Raw genomic sequence first — 27,336 nt, 5'->3', positions numbered from 1 at the left:
AGTCATCATGTCAGAGAGACGTATGGCATAGGAAGGAGCACTTCAGCCCACTCAGTCTGTACTAACATCAGCCATCCATTTCAACTAATCCTACATCAATCTCATTTTCTTTACCCTCTGCACACACTCATCAATTACCCCCACCCTCTCCTACACACTGTCAACCATTACAGTAGTCAATTCTGCACTTATCTCAAATGTCAGAGCACAAAGGGAATGTGAAAACTCCTTGCACTGTCTGGAGTGTACAATATGTGGTTATAAACTCAAATCAAAGAGGCTAATGTCTAACTGACCGGTGACATAGCCCCAGTGTAGTCTTATTTCTGTCAGTTGAGGCAATGTCTCCTCACCTCCTGAATCCCTCCCTGGCTCATTGCCTCTTATCATATAATTCTGATGCAAATTCCTCTAAGGACAACCCACTCACATTGACTTACTGTGAAAAGATCAAAACAAAATGGTGTAGCTGCAATATCCTCCAAATCCAGAAAAGGGTAAGGAAATCAATATTAGTGTCCTCTCCCCAGCATCGAGGTTCCGCTGGGCAGGTTAAATTGCTCTCAAGCCCAACCAGACTCTTGAAATGGGCATTCTATTCTGAACTCCTTCTGAGTGAGAATACCATTAAGAAGGTAAAGATAGTATACAAAAGTAAACTGGTCAATTATATTAAAGAGGATACAAAAAGTTTCTTCAGATACATAACGTGTAAAAGAGAGGCAAGAGTGGATATTGGATCAATGGAAAATGATGCTAGACAGGGACAAGGAAATGGCGGATGAATTGATTCAGTATTTTGCATCAGTCTTCACTGGGGAAGACACGAGAAGTATGGTGGAAGTTCCAGGTGTCGTGGGTCATGAAGTGTGTGAAGTTACCATAACTAGAGTGAAGGTTCTTGGGAAACTGAAAGGCCTGAAGATAGATAAGTTACCTGGACCAGATGGTGTACACCCCAGAGTTCTGAAAGAGGTGGCTGAAGAGATTGTGGAGGCATTAGTAATGATCTTTCAAGAATCACTAGATTCTAGAATGGTTCCAGAAGGCTGGAAAATTGCAAATGTCACTCCACTCTTCAAGAAGGAAGAGAGGCAGAAGAAAGGAAACTATAGGCCAGTTAGTCTGGCCTCAGTGGTTGGGAAGAATTTGGAGTTGATTATTAAGGATGAGATTTCTGGGTACTTGGAGGTACATGATACAGTAGACCGTAGTCAACATGGTTTCCTCAAGGGAAAATTTTGCTTGAAAAATCTGTTAGAGTTCTTTGCTGCACGCGTGAAAGCTCGGTGGGGGGTGCTGATCTTTTTCTTTCTGGTGGGGGAGGGAGGATCATTGCTTTACTGGTGCTTACACATGGGAGGGGGAGCTGGGGGTGCTTTGGGGTTCTAACATTTAACTATCATTCATTCTTTGGGGCACTCCTCTGTTTTCATGGATGGTTATAAAGAAAAAGAATTTCAGGATGTATATTGTATACATTTCTCTGACATTAAATGTACCTTTGAAAATAACAAGCAGGATAGACAAAGGGGAATCACTTGACGTTGTGTACTTGGATTTTCAGAAGGTCTTTCAGAGGGTGCCACGTATGAGGATGCTTAACAAGTTAAGAGCCCATGGTATTACAGGAAAGATTCTAGCATGGATAAAGCAGTGACTGATTGGTAGGAGGCAAAGAGTGGGAGCTTAGGAGGATGATGGCGCCTAACTTGTTTGCTTGCATCTTCGAAAACAGCTCTATCTTTATCTTTGATATCTCTTTTGTTTCCCTTTTCAAGGTTCTTTTGAAGCCCCTGACCTGGAGTTACACGCTGACTTCAGTCCTTTGCCGAAATGGGACCTGCTCTCGGGACCTCACAACCAGCCGCTTTTCGATATGCCAAGGATGCGGCCTGGAAGATCAGCATGCCTTCAGGGTTTTGGATTTTCATGGCTCTGGAAGCAGGTGGATTCAAGGCTGTGCTGCTGTGGCCTGTTGCATCGAGGGAGATGGAAGATCGAAAGCAGCGAGCTGGCTGCTGGCCGTGTGCCCAAAGACCCAAGTTCTTTGTCCACAGAACTCGGAAGAAGTGAAGCAACAGACTTTTAGCATCGTAAATCAATGCGTTGTTTCGTTATGTCTCCCCTCTTGCTGTGAAACGGGGTCATGTTTTGTCCCCTTATGGCAGAGAGAGAGCCTGTGGTACGTCAAATTACCAGGTGAATGAGTAGTCTTTGGGGTACTGCAAGTCTGTGTCTTTATTAATGCTTTGCTGCACGCTTGAGTGCTCGGTGGGGGGTGCCGATTCTTCTTTGCTAGTGGGGGAGTAGGGAATCATTGCTTTACTGCTGTTTATGTGTGAGAGGGGGGAGCTTGGGGGGGCTTTGGGATTCTTACATTTAACTATCATTCATTTTTTGGGGCACTCCTCTGTTTTCATGGATGTTTGCGAAGAAGAAAAATTTTGGAATGTATATTGTATACATTTCTCTGACATTATATGTACCTTTCCTGTTTGGCTGCTGGTGACTAGTGGTGTTCCTCAGGGGTCTGTGTTGAGACCAATTCTTTTCACGTTATATGTTAATAATTTGATTGCTGGAATTGATAACTTTGTTGCAAAATTTGAAGACAACATGAGGATAGGTGAAGGAGTAGATAGTTTTGAGGAAGTCTGCAGAAGGACCTACAGGTTAGGAGAATGGGCAAAGAAATGACAGCTGGAACACAGTGTCAGGAAGCGGATGGTCATGCACTTTAGTAGAAGTAATGAAAAGGTTGGCTATTTTCTAAATGGAGAGAAAATACAAAGACGTTGAGGCACAAGGGGACTTAGAAGTCCTTGTGCAGGATTCCCTAGAGAGTGATTTGCAGGTTGAGTCTGTGATGAGGAAGGAACATGTGATGTTAGCATTCATTTCAAGAGGATGAAAATATAAAAGCAAAGATGTAACGTTGAGACTTGGAGAGTATTGTGAGCAGCCTTGGGCCCCTCATCTCAGAAAGGATGTGCTGAAACTGCAGAGGGTTCAAAGCAGGTTCACAAAAACGATTTTGGGATTGAATGGCTTGGCACATCTAGAGCGTTTGAAGGCTCTGGGCCTATACAAACTGGAATTCAGAAGAATGAGGGGTGACCTCATTAAAACATATTGAATGGTGAAAAGACTTGATGGAGTGGATGTGGAGAGATTGTTTCCTATGGTTGGAGAGTATAAGACCAGAGGACACAGCCTCGGAAGAGAGAGGTTTTGTTTTAGGATGAAGATGAGGAGGAATTTCTTTTGCTAGAGAGTGGTGTATCTGTGGAATTCTTAGCCATAGGCAGCTATGGAGGCCAAATCTTCTGTTTCTTGGTCTTCTCCCGCTGTAGTCCATCCACTTCAAGGTTTGATGTGTTGTGCATTCAAAGACGCTCTTCTGCACACCACTGTTGTAATGTGTGGTTATTTGAGTTACTGTCACCTTCCTGTCAGCTTGAACCATTCTGGCCATTCTCCCCAACCTCTCTCATTAACAAGGAATTTTCATCAACAGAACTGTCGGTCATTGAATGTTTATTTTTCTGTTTTTGCACCATTCTCTGTAGGCTCCAGAGAATTTTGTGCATGAAAATCCCAGGAGATCATCAGTTTTTGAGATACTCAAACCACCCAGTCTGGCACAATTATCATTCCACTGTCAAAGTCACTTAGATCACATTTCTTTCCCTAATCAATAAACAATACAATGCTAAACTGAATTGAATTGAACATTCCTAGACTCTCAAGGACCCTCTGGTTTGATGTTTAATATTCTGAGTATTTCTCACTCATTTTTGCTGTTTGCATGATTTGTTTTTTTTCTGCACATTAGCTGTTTGATGTTTTCTTTGAATGGGTTTCATGGTGTCTTTGTTTCGTGTCTGTCTGCAGGAAGATGACACTAGAGTTGATAATAGACTTATTTCAAACCTTTGAATTTGTAGTCATCACTTTGGAAATGGGTAGTCAGCAGATATTTCCATTCACAATGGGCAGAGCACTTCCGGTGTTTTGAGTTCAGCTTCCCTTAGATTGAGACCTCCTTTTAAGGCCGAGTTGAGAAATGGATGTGTTCTGTGCCGTGACGTTGGTTGCTAAGAAGCAGCAAGCATCATGATTTAACAAAAGCGACATGACTGTTGATGTAAAAATGGTGACTGTGATGGAGCACGGCTCAGAATCCATCTCCTTAACCTCTACTAACTGCCTTCAAACCTGGCTTAGGATAATAGGGTGAAATATTCTTCTAATGGTCCTGTGGGTCTCACACAATGCAGCAAAGGTGCTCTTCACAGTTTGAGACCACGCTGAGTGGGTTTCATCTCTATTTAACTCAGGCTATTCCACCTGACCTGGAAAAAGCTTGAAGCTGCTAGTGGATGCAGAAAATGGAAAACGGTTTGTGGCTAAGCACTCATCATATACTTGTCTGATGAACACAAAGGCCATGGGGGAATAATTTTGGCTCTGAGTGAACAGCAGAGATGTATAACGAGAGGCTGAATCAATACTGTCCATTTTACATTAACATTCAAAACCAAAATTGCCCCATCATACCTACCCACTCTCTGAAAGGCATTTACAAATAACCATAGATTACAACCATTATTTCCCAGTAGTGCTATTAATTTCCACCAAATCCAATTTGCTTTGTTCATGAAGATAATTTTATCCTGACCCAAAAGGATTTTAAAGGATTCAGTTAAATTTATAAAGGCTTTTTATTATGATATTATCACTTAAGCTCAAGAATTTGAAATCTACCAGAATAACCATGGCTCTGCCAGAGAGCACAATAGGGGAGACGTTAGATGGGGGATTTTCTTACATCAGATTCAATTACGCACTGCAACTGAAGTGAATTTTAAATGATTCTTCTGCGAGTTTAAGTAGGGATAGAGGCAGATGAGGAAGCGTACTTGTAGACCAAAACATGCAATGTATCTCTCTAATGATGACCTCCACTGTATTTTAAGGGCAAAAAGTAAAGCTCCCTATTAGTGCAATTAATTTAAAATTTAAAAAAATACTAGACACCTGTAAACAAATAGGCTGCTGAGTAGCAAAACATGAAGACAGGAGATTCTGCAGATTGTAGAAATGCAGAGTAACACACACACAATGCTGAAGGAACTCAGCAAGTCAAGGGGCATCCACGGAGAAGAATAAAGAGTCGACGTTTCGGGCCAAGACCCTTCATCAGGACCATGGACTGCACTATCCAAGGGTACATACTTGTGTGATCAGACAGCTCAGAAACTGCAGGTCCTGCACCTCATGAACAAAGAACCAAACAGAAAAAATGTGCGCTTATTGCAATTGCAGTATGTTCTCAGTTATCCTTGATTTTTCATCAATTAGCACACAAGGACTCAGACAACAGCCTTGGCAATGATGTTCAATAGAGGTAAATCCTTATGCAATTACTCTTCTATGTGAGCTTGCTTGTTTTCCTCTGGGAGATGTTTATAATTTTCACCCAAAATCTGTTATTTTTCCCTCAAAACTGTGCTAGAGGATCCTAGACATGAGCTCCCATACCTGGGAGGAAAGCTGGTAGTTTGGTAATTGCAGGAGGGTTGAAATGACAGACTTATGCTTCCTTTTGAGAGCTACAGAGATGGGAGCAACAGAGCCATAGCTGTCATTGCCAAGTTGTAATTTGTTTGAACTGTATTCAGTTATTTTGTCCATCAAATGTGACTGAGGTCAAGTTCAGTGTATTGTCACATGCACAGTCATGGTGAGGTGCAGAGGGAACGACAAACTTGCTTGCGGCAGTATCACAGGCGCAACAATTAAAACAACACGCATAACATAATGTCTTCTTTCCAATGAGGCTGGGAGAGAACAAAGCCAAAGCTCATGGGCTAAGGGTGAAAAGGGAAATGTTAAGGGGAACATGAGGGGTAACTTCTTCACTCAGAGGTTGGCGAGAGTGTGGAACGAGCTGCCAGCTCAAGTGGAGGATAAAGGCTCAGTTTGAACATTTAAGAGAAATTTGGAAATTTGCATGGGTGGAAGGGTTAGGGAGGGCTATGGTCTGGGTGCTGGTTGATTGGTTGTGAAGGTTTGAAGGGTCTGTTTCAGTGTTGTAATGCTCTGTGACTCTATCACTGATATAAGTCATACATAAATTGTACAAGGCAGTGAAGAGAAAAGTGCAAGTGTCATTGAATCAAACAGCTCGGAAACCTCCTCTTTGTCTCATCGTGTTTTGTGTTCCTGTCTGTGCCAGTCATTGTTGTTCTATTTACCAGTGTTCTAGTTTATAATCAGCAACTCCCATTACAGACATTATCATGGAATGTGCACCAAGATGATGAGAGGGCAATGAGCAGAATCCTAGCCAGTCAAAAACTAAGCCCAGTGAAAGAGGAAGAACCCTTCTCCAAATGTTTCATTGAATAGCTGAAAGACAGAACATCTTTAATTTAAATCCCCTAAAGGTGAAACACTAGATGGTGCTCAAAACTTAATAACCAATCAAGCAGGAGAGACGCTGTCTCCAGATACAGCACATTGAAACTTGGTCATTACTTAAGCACAAGATTTTACTTTTAGTATGTTCTCTCAGCTTTATTATCATTCTCATATGTCATGAAATCTGGTGCTTTGTGGCAGAAATACAGTGCAAGACATAAAGAATTACTATAGATTATAATCACAGAGTGCAGAAGTGGAATAGTGAGGTAGTGTTCATGGGTTTGTGCACCGTTGAGAGAAACCCATGGTGGAGGGAAGAGGCAGTTCCTAAAAGCCAAGCACTACCTCATTATAGCAACACTTCGAACACTTTGCACTACTCCACATAATAATGACTTTTTGTTCTGATTGTGTTCTTTCTTCTATAAATTTGTATTATTTATATTTAATTTATGCTTCCCTTGTGAATGTTCTGTGCCCATGATGCTGCTGCAAGTGAGTTTTTCATTACACCTGTGTAGATGACAACAAACTTGAATTTGACTTTGAGGTTGGGAGCCAGAACTGTGTTATAGGATTTAGTTCAATCAAGATCCAAGTTTGAAGATGGTTTATTGTCATTCTTCGGTACTGGAATGTAAAGGCGAACAAAATGGTTGTTGCTTTGGATCCTACGCAGCGTAAAGAACACAATAAAAACATTAATAAACCTACACTGAATATAAATATAAAAGCAAGCCTATAAAGCACAATGTACAAGTAGCTGTTATGCACACAGACTGCTTGCATGTACATAAACACCAGGTGATTGCATACACTGGGTGATATGTATGTGGTGGTGATGGGGGGGGGGTGTGAATGTTGATCAGCCCGACAGCTCGGGGAAAATAACTGTTTTTGAGTCTGCTAGACCTAGTGTGGATGCTACCCAGCCTCTTCCCTGATGGGAGTGGGACAAACAGTCCATAAGCAGGGTGGGGCCCTTTGTGAGGTTACTAGTCTTTTCCCAGCACATTCCTGTGTATATGTCCTTGATGGTGGGTAGGCTGGGGCCAGTGATCCACTGGGCAGTTTTACCTATCCGCTGTAGAGCCCTCCCCTTACCTCATTGCAGTTTTAACTATCCACCGTAGAGCCCTCCCCTTACCTCATTGCAGTTTTAACTATCCGCTGTAGAGCCTCCCTGTCAGCTCAGTGCAGTTTCTGCTCCACATGGTGATACAATGTGTTAGGATGCTGTCAACTGCACATCTGTGGAAGGTCATAAGTACTGGTGTGTATAGACCAGCTCTCATCTGCCTCCTCAGAAAGTAGTTTAGACTAAAACATTGGTGGCCATGTTCTTCCTCATTTGTGCATTGTGGATATCGCATAAATCCAAAAAAACCTCTGGCCATTTCCTGACAGCTGGAGTATGCTGCCTGGGATAGTCGAGGAGGGAAATACAATAGAAGTGTTCAAGAAGCTCTTAGATAGACACATGAATGTGCAGAAATTGTAAGGACATGGGCATTATTATTATTAAGGATATGTGTAGAACAAAGTAGTTTGGTTGGGCACTTCATTACTAAGGCAAATGGCCTGGCACAGCATTGTGGTTGTTCCTGAGCTGTGCTGTTGTATGTGACCAGATCCATCACAGGCAAAGCCCTCTAGTACAAAGAACGCTGTCGCAGGAAGGCAGCATCCATCATCAAGGACCCCCACCATCCAGGACATGCTTTCTTTACGCTCCTGCCATCTGGAGCCTCAAGTCTCATACCACAAGGTACAGGAACAGTTATTACCCTTCAACCATCAGGCTCTTCAACCAGTGGGGATAACTTCATTCAACTTCACTCACCCCATCACTGAACTGTTCCCACCAACTAAGGAACATACATCAAAGTTGCTGGTGAACGCAGCAGGCCAGGCAGCATCTATAGGAAGAGGCGCAGTCGACGTTTCAGGCCGAGACCCTTCGTCAGGACTAACGTTAGTTAGTTAGTTCGGCCTGAAACGTCGACTGCGCCTCTTCCTATAGATGCTGCCTGGCCTGCTGCGTTCACCTGCAACTTTGATGTATGTTGCTTGAATTTCCAGCATCTGCAGAATTCCTGTTATTTCCACCAACTAAGGACTCACTTTTAAGGACTTTACAACCTGTGTTCTTGATACCTTGATATTTATTGCTTATTTATTTATTATTATTGTTTTATTTTATTTTTGTATTTTTGCAATTTGTTGTCCTTTGCACACTAGTTGTTTGTCCATCTCTGTCATGTGTTTCCTCATTGATTCTATTGTGTTTCTTTCTATTTACTGTGAATGCCTGCAAGAAAATGAATTTCAGCATAGTGATTGGTATTCGTCTGTCTCGAAGGACAACAGGTGATGATGATCATCACCACAAGCCTGGACGGAGGGTATGGAGATTCTGAGATGTCCAGTCATCAAGATCCCCCTCACAGCCTCACCAGTGTAGTCCAAAGGAAAGCTGATGAAGCAATACGTTTGGCACCAGCTTGGCTACAGGAGCTGCCAGAAGGACGTTCAATGATGTCCAGCCACCTGAGGGGCTCTACTCTGGATTTGTCGTCCGGATTTACTCCAGCAGCCTTCATCTCTCCCGAGGCTACCCACAAGGCAGTGGGGCTATTTACCCATAGCTGGGGATATGGTTCATGAGCAGCAGAGTGTGTCCACATGCTGGTGGGCCTGCCTGCTACGTGTGCAGAAGCCAGACCTCCCCGTCCTCTGTAATTCAGTCTGAGTCTGAAAGCAGTTCAGCTTCTGTGTGTCGCCAGTGCGGAGGCACTACATGAGGCTTGCTGTTGGAGAGGCTGTGTACTGGCAGGGAGAAACTGACACATTCAGCTCTCCTTTTCGTGAGAGTGCTAGTCAGCGGTGGAAGCTGAAAGTGAGAGCGACAAGCACTACCCACTATGCTACCACACGAGACGCATCACAATAACCATTTTGACTCAGCATAGTATATGGTGACATATATGTACTTTTAAATAAATTTACTTTGAACTTTGAAATTAGGCTCCCTATTTCTCTCAGAAAATGCAAACATTTGTCTTGGGGCTACTAAATCACAACCATAACCAACATCATTCTCATCTTTTGTACAAGAAATCAAAGGAGCACCTGCTGGCAGTAAGAAACTTGCCTGCTCGGACAGTGTAAATAGAAGCTGGGGAGGGGGATTATAATTATAATTATATTAATAATTACAATCTGTGAGTATCATTATTATCGGTGGGAGCACAGAGGATAACTGCAAGGTGAAAGACCCACCCATTTAAAAGGCAATCCAGAGATCCCCAGTGTGCCCCTCAAAATTTGGTCACAATTAGAAACCTGGACAGGTGTGATTTTAGTACTTCTCTAAGCAATTGAATTTTAACACATGCTGGTCTTCACAAGATCAGCATTATAAAATGCTTTTACTAGAGCAAAATCTGCAGAAAATTGAATAATTTCATCTTTATATAATTAAGGGCTTACCAAGCAAAATTTGTGTATTCTCCCTCTCTCACTCACTCACATAGACAGATGCTTTCTATCTCTCTCTCTCTCTCTCTCTCTCTCACACACACACACACACACACACACACACACACACACACACACACGTGCACACACACAAGCGCTCTCTCTCTCTCTCATACACACACACATACACACACACACACACACACAAACACACACACAGACACACACTGACTCACACACACACTCACTCACACAGACACAGAGACAGGCTCTCTCTCTCTCTCACACACACACACACACACACACACACACACACACACGTGCACACACACAAGCGCTCTCTCTCTCTCTCATACACACACACATACACACACACACACACACACAGACACACAGACAGGCTCTCTCTCTCTCTCACACACACACACACACACACATACACACACACACACTCTCACACACTCACACACAGACACACACACTCACACAAACAGACACATGCTCACACAAACACGCGCGTGCACACAGACACAAACATACACACGCATGCACACAGACATACACATGCACCCAGGCTCTCTCTCATTCACACACTCGCACATAGACACATACTCACATGAGCACACACACACACAAACTCTCACTCACTCACTCTCTCACAGACAGACAGACAGACAGACACACACACACACACACACACACACACACACACACACATTCAAAGACACACTCATACACACCTCTCTCTCATTCATATTTACCTATAAGGAGACTGGCAATAAATACTGGCAGAGTCAGAGATGTTCATATTTGAAGATATCAAATAAAGTAATTCTCATTCATTCCCGGGATCTGGAGTTCTAATGGTGCCAGAGGATCATTGTGACTTTGGTCAATGTTTTGAGATTTTCTATATGATAGTTATGAAGACAAATGAAACCCAGCCGAAATCTTTAATGAGCTTAACTAAGTTCTGCTGCACAATTGCCTCTCTACATCACCTAATTAGTCAGGACTGCATCGTGTAGAGTCATGGAGTAACACAGCATTAAAACAGGCCCTTCAGCCCGACTGGTGCATGCATCCTTCCTGCTCGTCCCAGTTGGCCACATTCAGCCCACAGCCTCGAAGCCTCTCCTCTTGGTGGATCTACCCAAAGGTCAGATATGTTGAAATTGTATCTGTATGGTCCGCTTCCTCTGGCGACTGATCCCAGGTACTCACTACCCCCTTCTCAAAGGCGTTACCACTCAGGTCTCCAGTAATCTCTCTCCTCTTATCTTGTGTCTCTGCCCTTGACTTTTGGACTCCCCAAGCCTAGGAAAAAGATTATGACTGTTTACCTTTTCCATACCCCACATGATTTTATAAACTTCTATGAGATCACCCCTCCTTCTGTGCTCCAAAATAAAGATAGAGCATGGCCTTCCTTTCCTGATAACTCACACACTCTCGTTCAGGTAGCATCCTAGTACATCGTTTCTGCATGCTCTCCATCTTGACCATGCCTTTTCTACACCAGGATAACCAAAACTGTACACGGTATTCCAAGTGTGTCCTCACCAATGATTTATATAACTGCAACATAATGTCTTTACTCCTAACCTCGACAGGCAGCATTCTGACAGGCTACATCACTAGTACGGGAAGTCTACTGCACAGAATCAAAAGAAGCTGCAGAGGGCTGCAAATTTAGTCGGCTCCATCTTGGGTACTAGCCTACAAAGTGCCCAGGACATCTTCAAGGAGTGGTGTCTCAGAAAGGCAGCGTCCATTATTAAGGGCCTCCAGCACCCAGGGCATGTCCTTTTCTCACTGTTAGCATCAGGTAGGAGATACAAAAGCCTGAAGGCGCACACTCAGCGATTCAGGAACAGCTTCTTCCCCTCTGCCATCCGATTCCTAAATGGACATTGAACCAGTGAACACTACCTCATTTTTTAATATATATTATTTCTGGTGTGGCATGATTTTTAATCTATTCAATACACATATACTGTAATTTATTTATGTATTTATGTATTTATTGATTTATATATGTATTTATTAATTGTTATATATTTATTTTATATATTTTATATATTTATTTTATATTTATTAAAGGTTGAACAAGTTAGGTCATTATTCTTTGGAGCGTAGAAAGTTGAGGGGGGACTTGATAGAGGTGTTTAAAATTATGAGGGGGATTGATAGAGTTGACGTGGATAGGCTTTTTCCATTGAGAATGGAGGAGATTCAAGCAAGAGGACATGAGTTGAGAGTTAAAGGGCAATAGTTTAGGGGTAACATGAGGGGGAACTTCTTTACTCAGAGAGTGGTAACTGTGTGGAACGAGCTTCCAGCAGAAGTGGTTGAGGCAGGTTCGATGTTGTCATTTAAAGTTAAATTGGATAGGTATATGGACAGGAAAGGAATGGAGGGTTATGGGCTGAGTGCAGGTCGGTGGGACTAGGTGAGAGTAAGAGTTCAGCATGGACTAGAAGGGCCGAGATGGCCGGTTTCCGTGCTGTAATTGTTATATGGTTATATGGTTATTATTATTATTTTATTTTGTTGTTTTCTTCTATATTATGTAATGCATTGAACTGCTGCTGCTAAGTTAACAAATCTCATGACACATGCTGGTGATAATAAACCTGATTCTGATGCCCTGACTGATGAAGGCCAGCATATTGAACCATTTCTTCACTACCGTGTCTGCATGCAGAGCTGCTTTCAGTGAACTGTAGACTTGTCCCTCTGTTCCACAATACTAGTCAGCACCCTGCCATTGTACAAATCCTACCCTGGTCTGACTGGCCATACAGGTATCCATTAGTCTTGTGAGACCATGGATTTGCGTCTTGGAAGGTTTCCAGGGCGCAGGCCTGGGCAAGGTTGTATGGAAGACCGGCAGTTGCCCATGCTGCGAATCTCCCCTCTCCACGACACCGATGTTGTCCAAGGGAAGGGCACTAGGGTTGATACAGCTTGGCACCAGTGTCGTCGCAGAGCAATATGTGGTTAAGTGCCTTGCTCAAGGACACAACACGCAGCCTTAGCTGAGGCTCGAACTAACAACCCTCAGTTCACTAGACCGACACCTTAACCACTTGGCCACGTGCCAACTGGCCATAATGCATCACCTAGCACTTAGCAAAGTTGAAATCATTTGTCATTTATTATCATCATTCATTATCATAATGAATAACAGGTCCCAACAGATCCTTGCGGCATCCTACTAGTCACAGGCCTCCGGTTGGAGAATCAACCTTCAACCATCATCCTCTTCTTCCTATCACTGAACCAACTTTCAATCCATCTCGCTAACTCCCCACGGATTGAATGCTAGCTAATATTTCAAACCTGCCTGCCATGCAGGACCTTCTCAAAGGCCTTACTAAAGTCCATATTGACAACATCCAGTACTCTACCTTCATCTATTTCATTAATTACCTCTTCAAAACACTCCAAAAGATTCATCGGACATGACCTTCCACATATTCCAGATCAGGCTTCACTATCCAAACAACAGTAGATCTTGTCCCTTAGAATTCCGTCCAGTAACATTTCTGCAACTGAAGTCTGGCTCAATGGCCTGTCCTTGCTCCCCTTCTTCAACAATGGAACAACATTAGCTATCTTCCAGTCTTCTGGAACTTCACCAGGGCCTAACAACAAAACAAATATCTCTACAAGGGCCTCCACAACTTCTTCCCTGACCTCCTATAAGGTCCAGGGATGCATCTGGTCAGGCCCTGGAGATCTGCCCACCTTAATGCACTTTAAGGCTCCTTCCTTGTAATATGCATATGATCCAAGGCCTCACTACTTATTAGCCTTACTGCTTTGGCATCTAGGACATTCTCCCGAGTACACACTGAGGAAAAAGTATCCAATAAAAATATCAGCTCCACATTTCAGTGGTCCTGATGATGTTAAGAAAATGGAGTCGCCCTTTCGGTGAAGAACCTCTTGAGATTATCTTTAATGCTGCCTATCAAATTCATTCCATGCCCTCTTTTTGCCATCCAGGATTCCTTTTTAAGCCTAGTCTTAAACATTTTATATTCATCAGGTATTTCCTTCGTAGCTGGCTGTCTAAATGTGATGAACACTTTATTTTCTTTACCAGAGCCTTGATATCTCTCATCTACCAGGGTTCCCTGAACGTGGTATGTTTGCCCTTCATCCTAACAAGAACACAGGGCTAATATTCTTGGCTTTGTTTCATAAGCCATTCCCTAGCTTGTTTGTCCATCCTTTTCTCTGAGATTGAATTAAACTTTTCCCAATTTGGCTGTGATATTATTCTCTGATTTTGTTTTTGAACCACATATGTGAACAAAGCCACCTATTTTAACTTCTCTACTGCCATTGCAACCTACAAACCTGACCATTGCACCACACTCATGGACCCTCTATCATTTGTGACATCTTATTCATCAATCATCTTCTTCGCTGCCTCCATGCCTCAGACACCTTTCCTGAAGTTCAGCTGACTTTATTTCAGACATACTCATTGGCATGCATGAAAGCACTTTGGGAAACCCCTCAGGCAGTAAAAACTCAAGGCTCCACCTGAACTCCTCTATCAGGCCATACTTATATCTTCAGACATACAATTTCTGCAAGAGTCAGACCTTCCTGCTTCCCATCTCTGCACAGTTGTACAATATCATCACTGACATGAGGCCTCTACCTCCAGCTCCACCAGCCTACTAGCCTCAGCCACGCAAAGTTTCTCTTGCAGATACAGGGTATAAGATCATGAATTCAAGATCATAGGTTTATAATGAAAGAGACCAGAGGGGTAACATTTTCACAAAGAAGTTAGACCATAAGACCATCAGACACAGGAGCAGAACTAGGCCATTCAGCCCATTGAGTCTGCTGTACCATTTCATCATGGCTGATCCATATTCCCTCTCAGCCCAATTTCTCTGCTTCCCCGCATAACCTTCCACAACCTGACTAATCAGGAATCTAACATCTTCTACCTTAAAAACACCCAATGAGCTGGCCTCCATAACTTCTCATGGCAATACATTCCACAGATACACCACCTTAGGTTAAAGAAATTCCTCACCATCTCCGTTTTAAATGGACATCCCTCTATTCTGACGCTGTGCCCTTTAGTCCAAGACTCTTCCACCATAGGAAACATTCTCTCCACATCCACTCTTAAAACCATAGAAACCATAGAAACTACAGCACAGAAACAGGCCTTTTGGCCCTTCTTGGCTGTGCCAAACCATTTTCTGCCTAGCCCCACTGACCTGCACACGGACCATATCCCTCCATACACCTCCCATCCATGTATCTGTCCAATTTATTCTTAAATGTTACAAAAGAACCCGCATTTACCACCTCGTCTGGCAGCTCATTCCATACTCCCACCACTCTGTGTGAAGAAGTCCCCCCTAATGTTCCCTTTAAATTTTTCCCCCCTCACCCTTAACCCATGTCGTCTGGTTTTTTTCTCCCCTTGCCTCAGTGGAAAAAGCCTGCTTGCATTCACTCTATCTATACCCGTCATAATTTTATATACCTCTATCAAATCTCTCCTCATTCTTCTACGCTGCAGGGAATAAAGTCCCAACCTATTCAACCTTTCTCTGTAACTGAGTTTCTCAAGTCCTGGCAACATCCTTGTAAACCTTCTCTGCACTCTTTCAACCTTATTTATATCCTTCCTGTAATTTGGTGACCAAAACTGAACACAATACTCCAGATTCGGCCTCACCAATGCCTTATACAACCTCATCATAACATTCCAGCTCTTATACTCAATACTTTGATTAATAAAGGCCAATGTACCAAAAGCTCTCTTTACGACCCTATCTACCTGTGACGACACTTTTAGGGAATTTTGTATCTGTATTCCCAGATCCCTCTGTTCCACTGCACTCCTCAGTGCCTTACCATTAACCCTGTATGTTCTATGTTGGTTTGTCCCTCCAATGTGCAATACCTCACACTTGTCAGTATTAAACTCCATCTGCCATTTTTCAGCCCATTTTTCCAGCTGGTCCAAGTCCCCCTGCAGACTCTGAAAACCTTCCTCACTGTCTACTACACCTCCAGTCTTTGTATCATCAGCAAACTTGCTGATCCAATTTACCACATTATCATCCAGATCATTGATATAGATGACAAATAACAATGGACCCAGCACTGATCCCTGTGGCACACCACTAGTCACAGGCCTCCACTCAGAGAAGCAATTCTCTACCACCACTCTCTGGCTTCTTCCATCGAGCCAATGTCTAATCCAATTTACCACCTCTCCATGTATACCTAGCGACTAAATTTTCCTAACTAACCTCCCATGCGGGGCCTTGTCAAAGGCCTTACTGAAGTCCATGTAGACAATATCCACTGCCTTCCCTTCATCCACTTTCCTGGTAACCTCCTTGAAAAACTCCAACAGATTGGTCAAACATGACCTACCATGCACAAAGCCATGTTGACTCTCCCTAATAAGCCCCTGTCTATCCAAATGCTTGTAGATTCTGTCTCTTAGTACTCCCTCCAATAACTTACCTACTACTGACGTTAAACTCACCGGCCTATAATTTCCCGGATTACTTTTCGATCCTTCTTTAAACAACGGAACAACATGAGCCACTCTCCAATCCTCCGGCACCTCACCCGTAGACAGCGACATTTTAAATATTTCTGCCAGGGCTCTTATGAGGCCTTTCAACATTCAATAGGTTTCAATGAGATAGCCCCTTCATTCTTCTGAATTCCGATGAGTACAGGCCCAAAACTATCAATCACTCCTCATACAATAAGCCTTTTATTCTCAAAATTATTCTCCGTGAACATCTTCTGAACCTATTCCAATGTCAGCTCATCCTTTCTTGGATAAGGGGCCCAAAACTGCTCACAACTCTGTAAGTGAGGCCTCACTTGGATATAAGCCTCAGCTTTATATCTTTGCTTCTCTATTCCAGACCTCCCAAAATGAATGCTAACATTGCACTTGACTTCCTCACCACCAATTTCGCCTTCAAACTCACTTTTAGGAAATCCTGCACAAGGACTCCCAAGTCCCTTTACACCTCAGACTTTTGAAATTTTCTCCCCACATTGAAAATAGTCTATGCTACCAAAGTGCACGACTATACACTTCCCGACACTGTATTCCATCTGCCACTTCTTTGCTCGTTCGCCTAATCTGGCTAACTCCTTTTTTTAATTAATTTTTTAACGTATTTCTACAGTGAAACTACAGACAGAAAACCCAACAACGAAATGGAGATTTATACAGTGCGAAACAAACAAATCCAATATGTAATTCATAACATAAGAAAAAAGCACCCAAAAGAGAATTATGTAGACAGGACTAATGTCAGGATAAAACTGCGCTAAGTTAGTTTTAGACATACGAGCCCTGTGTACAACCTTAAACTGCAAAAGGCCGTGGTGAGCACATAGAGAGGTTGAGTTGACCGACTGAAGAATTAAATCCCAAACCGCATCAGATAAGGAGATATTTAGAACACGTTCCCAGGCAGTTCTGATTTTATCGAAAGAGGCATGCCACAGAATCACTAACTTATCCTGAATAGCAGATATTAAACCTTTACCCAATGGATTGATACAAAGAAACAAGTCCAGAACACTTTTCTCAGGCATCTCAGGAAAGTTTGATATCAAAGGGGTTATGAAATGTCTCATTTGAAGACATCTCAAGAAATGAGTATTAGGTAGATTAAACTTTGCAGACAATTGTTGAAAAGTTGCAAAACGATTATCTATGAGAAGATCTTCAAAGCGCCTAATACCCTTTCTATGCCAGTCATAAAATGTTGAATCCCGCATAGAAGGTAGGAAAAGATGCTTGTGTAAAATAGGGCTAACTCCATCTGCAGTCTTCCTACTTGCTAAACACTGCCTGCCCCTCCACCTCTCTTTGTATCATTGCACACCTGGCCACAAAGCCATCAATTCTGTAATCCAAGTCATTGACATATGACATAAAAAGTAGCAGTCCCGACAATGACCCCTGCGGAACACCACAAATCACTGTCAGCTGATCAGAAAAGGCTCCTTTTATTCCTTCTCTTGGCCTCCTGCCAATCAGCCAATGCTCTATCCATGCTGGTAACTTCTTTATTCTCCTTTGTCTGTTCTACTTGTTATTTCTTCAATGAATTCCAACAGATTTTCCCGTAAAGCAACCATGTTGACTTTAGCTTATTTTATCATGTGCCTCCGGGTACCCTGAGACTGCATGCTTAGCAATTAACTCCAACATCTTCCCAACCATTGAGGTCAGGCTAATTGGCCTATAATTTTCTTTCTTTTGCCTCTCTCCTTTTTGAAGAGTGGAGTGATATTTGTAATTTTCCAGCCCTCCAGAACCATGCCAGAATCTATTGATTCTTGTAAGATCATTACCTCCACAATCTCTTCAGCTACCTCTTTTAGAACCCGGGAGCGTAATCCCTCTAGTCCAGGGGACTTATTTATTTTCAGACCTTTCAGTGTCCCAAGTGCCTTCTCCCTCGTAATAGCAACGGCGCTCACTTCTTCCCCCAACACTCTCAAACTTCCAGCATACTGCCAGTGACTTCTACAGTGAAGACTGACGCAAAATATTTATACAGTTCGTCTGCCATTTCCTTGTCCCTCATTACTACCTCTTAGGCATCATTTTCCAGTGGTCCAGTACCTCACTTATATATCTGATTTCCTCAAGGGCCTGAGGTTAGGCAGGCTAGGAGCTTGTTCCTTGGACTGGGGTGACACTACAGAGATGTGGAAAATCATGAGAAATACAGATAGGGTGAACACACATAATCTTTCTTCTAGGAAAAGGGAATTAAAAACAGGGGCGTAAGTTCCAGGTGCAAGGAAAAAGACTGAGGGGCGAATGCAGAGAGTGGTGCGAATGTGGAGTTAGCTGACGAAGAAAGTGGTAATGGCTGGCATAATAGTGACATTGAAAAGGCATTTGGAAGTAAGTGGATAGAAAGGGTTTAGAGGAACGTGACATGGTAGCATAGGAGTTAGTGCAATTGCTTTCACTGAGCCAGGGTTTGAATCCCACCGCTCTGTGTAAGGAGTTTGTACATTCTACCAGTGACTAAGTGGGTTCCCCTGAGTTCTCTGATTTCCTCCACATTCCAAAGATGTACGTTTAGGGTTAGAAAGTTGTGAGCATGCTATGTTGACGCTGGAGGTGTGCTGGCAATCGAGTTCTTCCCCAGCACAATCCTCGCTGATTAGACTTGATGCAAATGATGCATTTCATTGTATGGTTTGATGTATATGTGACAAGTGAAGTAATTACAATTTAATGTAATCGAATCTGCTGCAGGAAAATGGCACCATTTTAGTGAGTAACATTGTTGGCATGATTGAGTTGGTCTGAGGGGCTTGTTTCCATGTTGTATGACTCTATGACTCTGAATATGCAGAGGAAGGAAGGATATAGATTGTGTGCAGACAGGAGAGATTTAGCACCGTGTTCAGCACAGGCATTGTGGGCTGCAGTCCTGTTCCTGTACTGTGCCGTGCCGTGCTGTTCGAAGTCAATGCCTTCCAGGAATTGGATGCTGTGATGAATGTAGAATAGACAGATACACTTAGTGGTCAGCTTAGCTCCTGTACCTACTAAAGTGCACTGAGTGTATGTTCATGGTCTTCTGCTGCTGTGGCCCATCTACCTCAAGGTTCAACATATTGTGCATTCAGAGATGCTCTTCTGCACACCACTGTGGTTACTTGAGTTACTGTCACCTTCCTGTCAGTTTGAACTAGTCTAGCCATTCTTCTTTGACCTCCCTCATTAACAACACATTTTCATGCACAAGGTTACCACTTGCTGGAGTCTTTTTGTTTTTGTATCATTCTCTGTAAACCATAGTGACTGTTGTGGTGAAAATCCCAGGAGATCAGCAGGGTCAAAATCACTTCGATCACATTTCTTCCCCACTCTGATGTTTAGTGTGAGCAACAACTAAACCCCTTGACCATGTCTGAGTCCTTTTATGTATTGAGTTGTTACCACATTATAGGCTGATTAGATACTTGCATTAGCACGCAGGAGTATAGTGTATCTAATAAAGTGGCCACAGAGTTTATATCCAAGCCTGGATGGGCCCATGACTTGATGGTATTGGATTTCCCTTCCAAGGCTATTCTTGCACCTGATGAATGAAGTCACAGGGTTTGGAAGATGCTGCTGAACAACCCTGGACAAGTTGCTGCAGTGCATGTTGCAAGCAGTCATAACACAGTGCTGCTGGACAGAGTAACAAATTGTGGAAGGGGAGATAGTCAGGGCCCTACTTTCCTTCAGAAGATGCTGAGGTCTCTAAAGGCTAAGGAACTGCATTCTTCCAGTTAACTGAGTAATCTACCATTGAAAGCAACACACACAAAATGCTGAAGGAACTCAGCAAATCAGGCAGCATCCATGGAAATGAATAAACAGTCAATGTTTTGGGCCAAGACCTTTCTTCGGGACTGGAAAAGATGGGGGAAGAGGCCAGAATAAAAATAGGTGTAGAAGTGGAAGGAGGACAAGCTAGAGGGTGATAGGTAAAGCCAGGTGGGTGGAAAAGGTATCCCACAGTGAAGTTATCCCACAGGTTCAAGAGCCTGATGATTGAGGGGTAATACTGTTCCTGAACTTTGTGGTGCGAGTGCTGTGGTTTCAGTACTTTCTTCCTGATGTCAGCAAAGAGAAGAAAGCATGACCTGGGTGTTGGGTGTCCTTGATGATGGATGCTGCTATCCTGTACTAGCGCTCTGTGTAGATCCTCCCCACTATCGGGGACATCTTCAAAAGGGTGTGCCTCACGAGGGACCCTCACCGTGTGGGACATGTCCTCTTCTCATCAGCGAGGAGGTACAGGAGCCTGAAGACCCACACTCAACACTTTAGGAACAGTTTATTCTCTTCTGCTATCAAATTTCCAAACAGTCCTTGAATCCTTGAACTCTACCTCACAATTCCCTTTTTTGCACTTTTAATTTTTATTTATTATTGTAACTTAGGGTAATTTTTGTACCTTGCACTTAGCTCCAGCCACAAAGCAACATATTTCACAATACACACAAGAGATTCTGCAGATGCTGGAAATCCAGAGCAACACACAGAAAATGATGGAGGAACTCAGCAGGTCAGGCAGCATATTTGGAAAAGAATAAACAGTCAACATTCTTCAGGACTGGAAAGGAAGTGGGGAGACACCAGAATAAAAAGCTAGGGCAAGGAAAGGAGGATAGATAGAAGGTGACAGAGGCAGGTGGGTGAGAAAAGTGAAAGAGCTGGAGAGGAATCTGGTAGGAGGGGAGAGTGGACCATAGAAGAAAGGAAAGCAGGAGGGGCACCGGGGGAGGTGAAAGGCAGGTGAGAAAAGGGTAGAGGCTTGTTACAGGAATCTACCCCTTGTAATAATGATCAGTGAGGCACAAGGAGAATCTGTATTTATCTACTCTGTAACTATTGTCTCAACTAAAACGTGCATAGATTTGCAAACTAACTACCTGTGTGCACATCCACTAAGGTCTCTGGCTGTCCATGAACAGTCAGTGAAGAGAAAAGATATTACCCGGGAGAGGAGTCTATACTGGCCAGGCATTCCTCGTGGTCCCGATCTCTACATGCCCATGGGGCCCTCCTGATTCACCTCCTCTCTGGTTGCTGGAGAGTTATTGTCCTGACATACTTAGAGCTCCTGACTATTATAGTGTTCCTCATCAATTGAGCTGATCACTCTTCTTCCCATTGGCTCACGGTCACCTGACCTACCTGGGTCATCTTCTTAATAACTCTCGTCCAGGGCTACAACCAGCGTTGATTTATGGCTCTGCCCCACAGCCTTTTGTATTTGTTCCTTTCAACTCTGGCACATCCAAATCAATTAGACTAGGCGACTGAGACACAGAATCTAATGAGATTAAAGGTTGCTTCTTTGGTAGGTCTGGCACTTTACATAATAAATAGCTACTCATCTGAGAATGGTCTCAGGTTTATCTGAAGCTCCTGTACCCACATTCAGTTGCTCTGAGTAGATTATCCCAGAGCAAGAATCTGTTCAGAGTCCACAAAGTCAGGGAAAACAAAGACAACTGGTTTGTCTTCTTCTCCTGTCCCTGATTTATCTGAATCCACTAATTTGTAGACTGTAGTTCCTTCTGGCCAACAGGCTAGAGTGGGGAATAGAAGAGAAGGGATGTGTGGGAGGGGAAAAATTACTGGAATGATTCTACCATTCTTGGGACTGTGTTTTATGGATTATCAAGGGGTTAATGAAGGGTCATGAGATGAACTACATTCTGAAGGTACGGGTCTTTTCTGACTTGCTCTTCTTACGATTGTCTTTATGTGGCATGATGCTGATGGTAGATAATATTCACCAGAGAGCACCACACAGCAATAAGTTAGATTTTACATTTCCTGTCAAGAGGTACCCACACCAACATCTTCTACAAAATTATGAATAAAACTCAATGTTATTGATTGTATTCTAAGGAGAGATCCATGGATTTTGGAATATTACAGGAATTCAGGGAACAGTGGAGGAAAACCGTGCTGCTGTGCCGTTAACGTAGAGGTCAGCATATTCTAATGCCAAGAATCTGGGTTTAATTCCGCTGCTATTTATGTTCCCCCGTGTCCCTGTGTGGGCTTTCACTGGGTGCTCCCATTTCATTCCCCCTACCGGTTAGTAGGCTAATTGTTCTCATGAGTGCAGTCAGGCTGTGCAGTCTATTAGGCCAGAAGAGCTTGTTCCTGTGCTGTATCTCTAAATACAGTAAAATAAGGTGGGAGGCTTGTCTGACAGAAAGGAAACAGAGAGCAGAAATAAATGGGCCTTTGTCAGGCAGTGACCTCTGGATGTTCCAGTGACTGGCTTCCTGCTATTGACAATGGTTTTCATGAGGCTATGAACATAATTCTGGAAGGATCAAAGGACATGGGGGGAGGGATTACTGGACCATTCAGGGACACCTTCAAAAGGCGCTGCCTCGGGAATGTGGCATCCATCATTAAACCCACCACCCAGGATGTGCCGTCTTCTCATTAACACCATCAGGAGCCTGAAGACCCACAGTCGACATTTTAGGAACAGTTTCTCCTCCTCTGCCATCCAAGGACCCATGAAAGCTATTTTGCTCTATTTATTTATTTATTATATATATATTTCTTATTGTAACTGATAGTAACAGTTCATATATTGCACTGTACTGGTGCTACAAAACAACAAATTTCATGTCATACAGAATATCAGTGATAATAAACCTGATTCTGAAGATATAGTGAAAAGCTTTTCCTTCGTATGCTGTCCAGACAAATCTTCACATGCATAAACTCATTGAGATGGTACAGAAAAATCACAGAATGCAAAGCACAGTGATTTGCATAGCCACCGGAAAGTGCAGTGGAGAGAGACAATTAAAGTACAAGGGCTAAGAAGAGGTAGACTGAGAGATCAGAAGTTCATCTCTATCATACAAAAGGAAAAGAGGACTGAGACAGTCCTTAAGCCAGTGGTACCTGTTCCCGAGTTTTTTCATGTTCTGCCTGAAGAGTGCGTGCAGAGGAGAAGATGACTAGGGTGGGAAGGGTCCTTGATTATGCTGGCTGCTTGTGTAGACAAAGTGAATAAAGGGGAGAGTTCTTTTGTTTGTGGATTGGGCTGCATTTATGACTACCTGTGATTCCTTATGGCACAAGTGAAGGACACCATGATCATATTCAATAATGGAGAAGACCCTAACAGGCTGGATGGCTTATCAAAGCCCCATTGTCTATGTTTCAGATCTTCTTGAATGCTTGAGGGGACAAATGACCTATTTCTGCTCCTACTTCCTATATTAGTAAGTTTATATTGTCTATTCTTCAAACTGGTCCTAAAAAGGATGAGTAGAGTTTCCTTCCCTGAAGAGCGTTAATGATCCAGATAGTTTTACAACAGTTCAGTAATTTTGTGGTTCTTATTTCTCTTTGTCTGTAGGGCATTTAGATAGTAAGTTAATGAATATCGCTCTCATGCTGCTCTGCACTGATGTGGGCGGATGGAGATTCCCCTGAGACTAACTGGAGAAGGTCTGGAAGTTTTACGCAATGCTACAGGTTTTGAGGTGTGCAGCAGATGGGACTGGGAGCTGGAGATAATTAGTACTCGGAGAGCTGTCCTGAAGAGGGAGTGTGTCACTGGCTGGTGAGTGGATGCGATGACACAAAGGATGGTGGTTTGATCTGATGAGGGTGGAGTATTGGATGTGTTGCATCTGGATTTTAATAAGGCATTCAACAATGTTCCCCATGGTAAGCTCAATCAGAAAGCCAGGGGGAATGAGATCCAGGGAAACTTGGCTGTTTGAATTCAGAATTGGCTTCCCCACAGACGGCAGGGGGTGGTGGTAGATGGAGAGTATTTTGCCTGGAGATCCGTAACTTGTGATTTCACGGGGATCTGTTCTGGGACACCTGCTCCCTGTGATTTTTATCAATGACTTGGATGAGAAAGTGGAAGCTTTCAGATGACACTAAGGGTGGTGATGCTGTGGATAGTGTACACGGTTGACATAGGTTACAACAGGACATGGAACAAGATGCAGAGCTGGGCTGAGGTGGACTTCAATCAAAAAAAGTGTGCAGTGATACACTTTGGAAGGTTGGACTTTGGAAGTGATACACTTTGGAAGGTTGGACTTTGGAAGTGATACACTTTGGAAGGTTGGACTTTGGAAGTGATACACTTTGGAAGGTTGGACTTTGGAAGTGATACACTTTGGAAGGTTGGACTTTGGAAGTGATACACTTTGGAAAGTTGGACTTTGGAAGTGATACACTTTGGAAGGTTGGACTTTGGAAGTGATACACTTTGGAAGGTTGGACTTTGGAAGTGATACACTTTGGAAGGTTGGACTTTGGAAGTGATACACTTTGGAAAGTTGGACTTTGGAAGTGATACACTTTGGAAGGTTGGACTTTGGAAGTGATACACTTTGGAAGGTTGGACTTGAAGGCAGAGCCCAATGTTAATATCAGGATTCTTAGCTGTGTGGAAGAACAGAGGCATGTTAAGATACATCTCCATGGATGCTTCAAAGTTGCTATGCAAACCTATAGGATGGTTAAAAAGGCATATAGTTCATTGGGAGATTGAGTTCAAGAGCCACGAGGTAATATTGCAACTCTACAAAAGTGGTTATGCCCCATTTGGGGTGTTGTGTTCCGTGAGAGTTGCCTCATTATAGGAATGATGTGGAAGCTTTAGCAAAGGTGCAGAGCAGATTTACCAGGATTAGAGATCATGTCTTATGTGGAAAGGTTGAATGAGCTAGGGCTTTTCTCTTTAAAGCAAAGAAGGATAAAAGGCAAATTGATAGAGGTGTATAAGAGGATAAGGGGTACAATTAGAGTAGATATCCAGTATCTTTTCCTCAGGGTGATATTGGCTAATACCAGAGGACATCCTTTTAAGGTGAGTGGAGGAAGGAGAGAGTGGAAAGTGTCTTGAATACGCTATCACTCACAGCGGTGGTTGAGACAGACGCATTAGTGACATTTAAGAAACTCCTAGGCATATGAATGCAAAGAAGGAAAAATGGAGGTGATGATGTACATGGGAGGGGAGGTTATAGAGGTTGGCACAGCATTGTGGGCTGAAGGGCCTGTGCAATGCTGTACTGTTGTATGTACAACTGGACACCGAGGGGAGGTTGTCTGAAGGGCCTGTGCAATGCTGTGCTGTTGTATGTACAACTGGACACCGAGGGGAGGTTGTCTGAAGGGCCTGTGCAATGCTGTACTGTTGTATGTACAACTGGACACCGAGGGGAGGTTGTCTGAAGGGCCTGTGCAATGCTGTGCTGTTGTATGTACAACTGGACACCCAGGGGAGGTTGGGGTGATGATACAGAGTCAGAGACAGAGAGTAATGAAACAGGTCCTCTGGCCCAACTCAGCCGTGCTGACCAAGCTACTTTCCCCTCTGGTCCCTTTTAAATCTCTCCCCTCTTATACACTCTTGTTTTAGACTCTCCTACCTTGAAACAAAGACAGTGGCCATGCACCTCATCTATGCACATTATGATTTATATACCTCTATGAGGTCACCCTTCAGCTTACTTTCTCCAGGAGTAACAGTCCCAGGCCATCTTGTTTCTCCTTATAACTCAGTCCCAGTAAAATGCTCAGGAAGGTTTTCTACGCCCTTTCCAGTTTAATGATGTTCTCCATCAATCTGGGTGACCAGATCTGCACACAATACTCAAAGTCTGGTCTCATCAATAACCTGTAACGCCATTTCCCAATTCCTATACTCATTGTCTTGATCAATGAAGGCCAGGGTGCCAAATGCCTTCAACACCCTGTCCCTCGGTCCCTCTGTTCTTCAACACCCTGTCCCTAGGTCCCTCTGTTCTTCAACACTCTCCAGTGCCCTATCAGTTAGTGGTGACTTTAAGGGTTCAAGAAACATTGGGAAGGAGGTGAGTGAAGCAGAAGAGGGAAGAGTTGGGGAAGGAGAAGAGAGGTAGTTGTTTGAGGGAGAGAGAGGATCAGGAGAGAGTGGGATAACAAAGGTGGGGTGCCAGCAAGACTGGGTGTCTATACCCATGTGTGTTGTCAGAATGTGCTGAGGGAGAGTGAGTACGCTAAATCTATGACTTCTTTGCCACCGGACCAAGATCTTCAGCAACAAACCATCTGCTGGAGGAACACAGCTGGTCAAGCAGCATCTCTGGGGAGGAAAGGAGTTGTTATCATTTCATGTTGAAACCTCTGTCTGGACTAAGAGCTGAGAGGGGACATGGCCATGTGTATAATGAGGAGAGGAGGAGTGATGAGGCAGGTATTCAATATGATCTATATTGTGGTGGGCATGAACGATAATGGTCAATAGGGAAATGGGGTAGGGAGAGGCAATGGTGATAACTGGAGGTACACAAAGAGAAAATTAATGAGGCAGAAGGAGCGAGAGAGCAGGAGGTGAGTTTGGAGATGGCTGATAGAGAGAAGTAAGCACAATGGACTATCAGTGGTGGAATCTGATGGATAAACAAGGTGAAAATGGGAACTATTTGGGGAGGTGAAGGGCAAATGGAGCCCAGAACTAGAAAAAAGCGAAACCTTCCTCTCACCTCCTCAACTACTGACTCCATAGATGCTGCCTCCAATAATTTGTCTGTGTGTTACTCTTAATTTCCAGCATCACAAGATCTCTTGCGTTTAAGATCTTTCTCTGTCCATTCCATTCGGTAGCTGGAATGCAATGGTAAGAATTCACATCCAAACATCTTCCATTCCATAAAGGTTGGGTGAAATAAAGTCAAAAGTTCAAAGTTCAAAGTAAATTTATTTTCAAAAGATAGACAGATAGATAGATATACTTTATTAATCCCGAGGGAAATTTGGTTTCGTTACAGCCGCACCAACCAAGAACAGAGCGTAAATATAGCAATGCA

The 27,336-nt window shown here is 43.3% G+C and overlaps 2 long non-coding RNA genes across 4 annotated transcripts in view; one reads left to right on the top strand and one right to left on the bottom strand.

Moving 5' to 3' along the window:
• LOC134351793 (uncharacterized) overlaps positions 1–7,112 on the top strand; it is a 39,129-nt gene extending 32,017 nt beyond the window's left edge. For both annotated transcript variants that reach the window (XR_010019254.1, XR_010019253.1), the window contains exon 3: positions 1,782–7,112. This is a non-coding gene — a long non-coding RNA (uncharacterized LOC134351793). The remainder of the gene's footprint in view (positions 1–1,781) is intronic.
• LOC134351277 (uncharacterized) overlaps positions 1–27,336 on the bottom strand; it is a 250,402-nt gene that overhangs the window by 119,753 nt on the left and 103,313 nt on the right. The gene's annotated exons all lie outside the window — the stretch shown is intronic.

This window comes from Mobula hypostoma, chromosome 9 (assembly GCF_963921235.1).
Source record: "Mobula hypostoma chromosome 9, sMobHyp1.1, whole genome shotgun sequence".
NCBI lineage: Eukaryota > Metazoa > Chordata > Chondrichthyes > Myliobatiformes > Myliobatidae > Mobula > Mobula hypostoma.
This window is presented reverse-complemented; position numbering and strand designations above follow the sequence as displayed.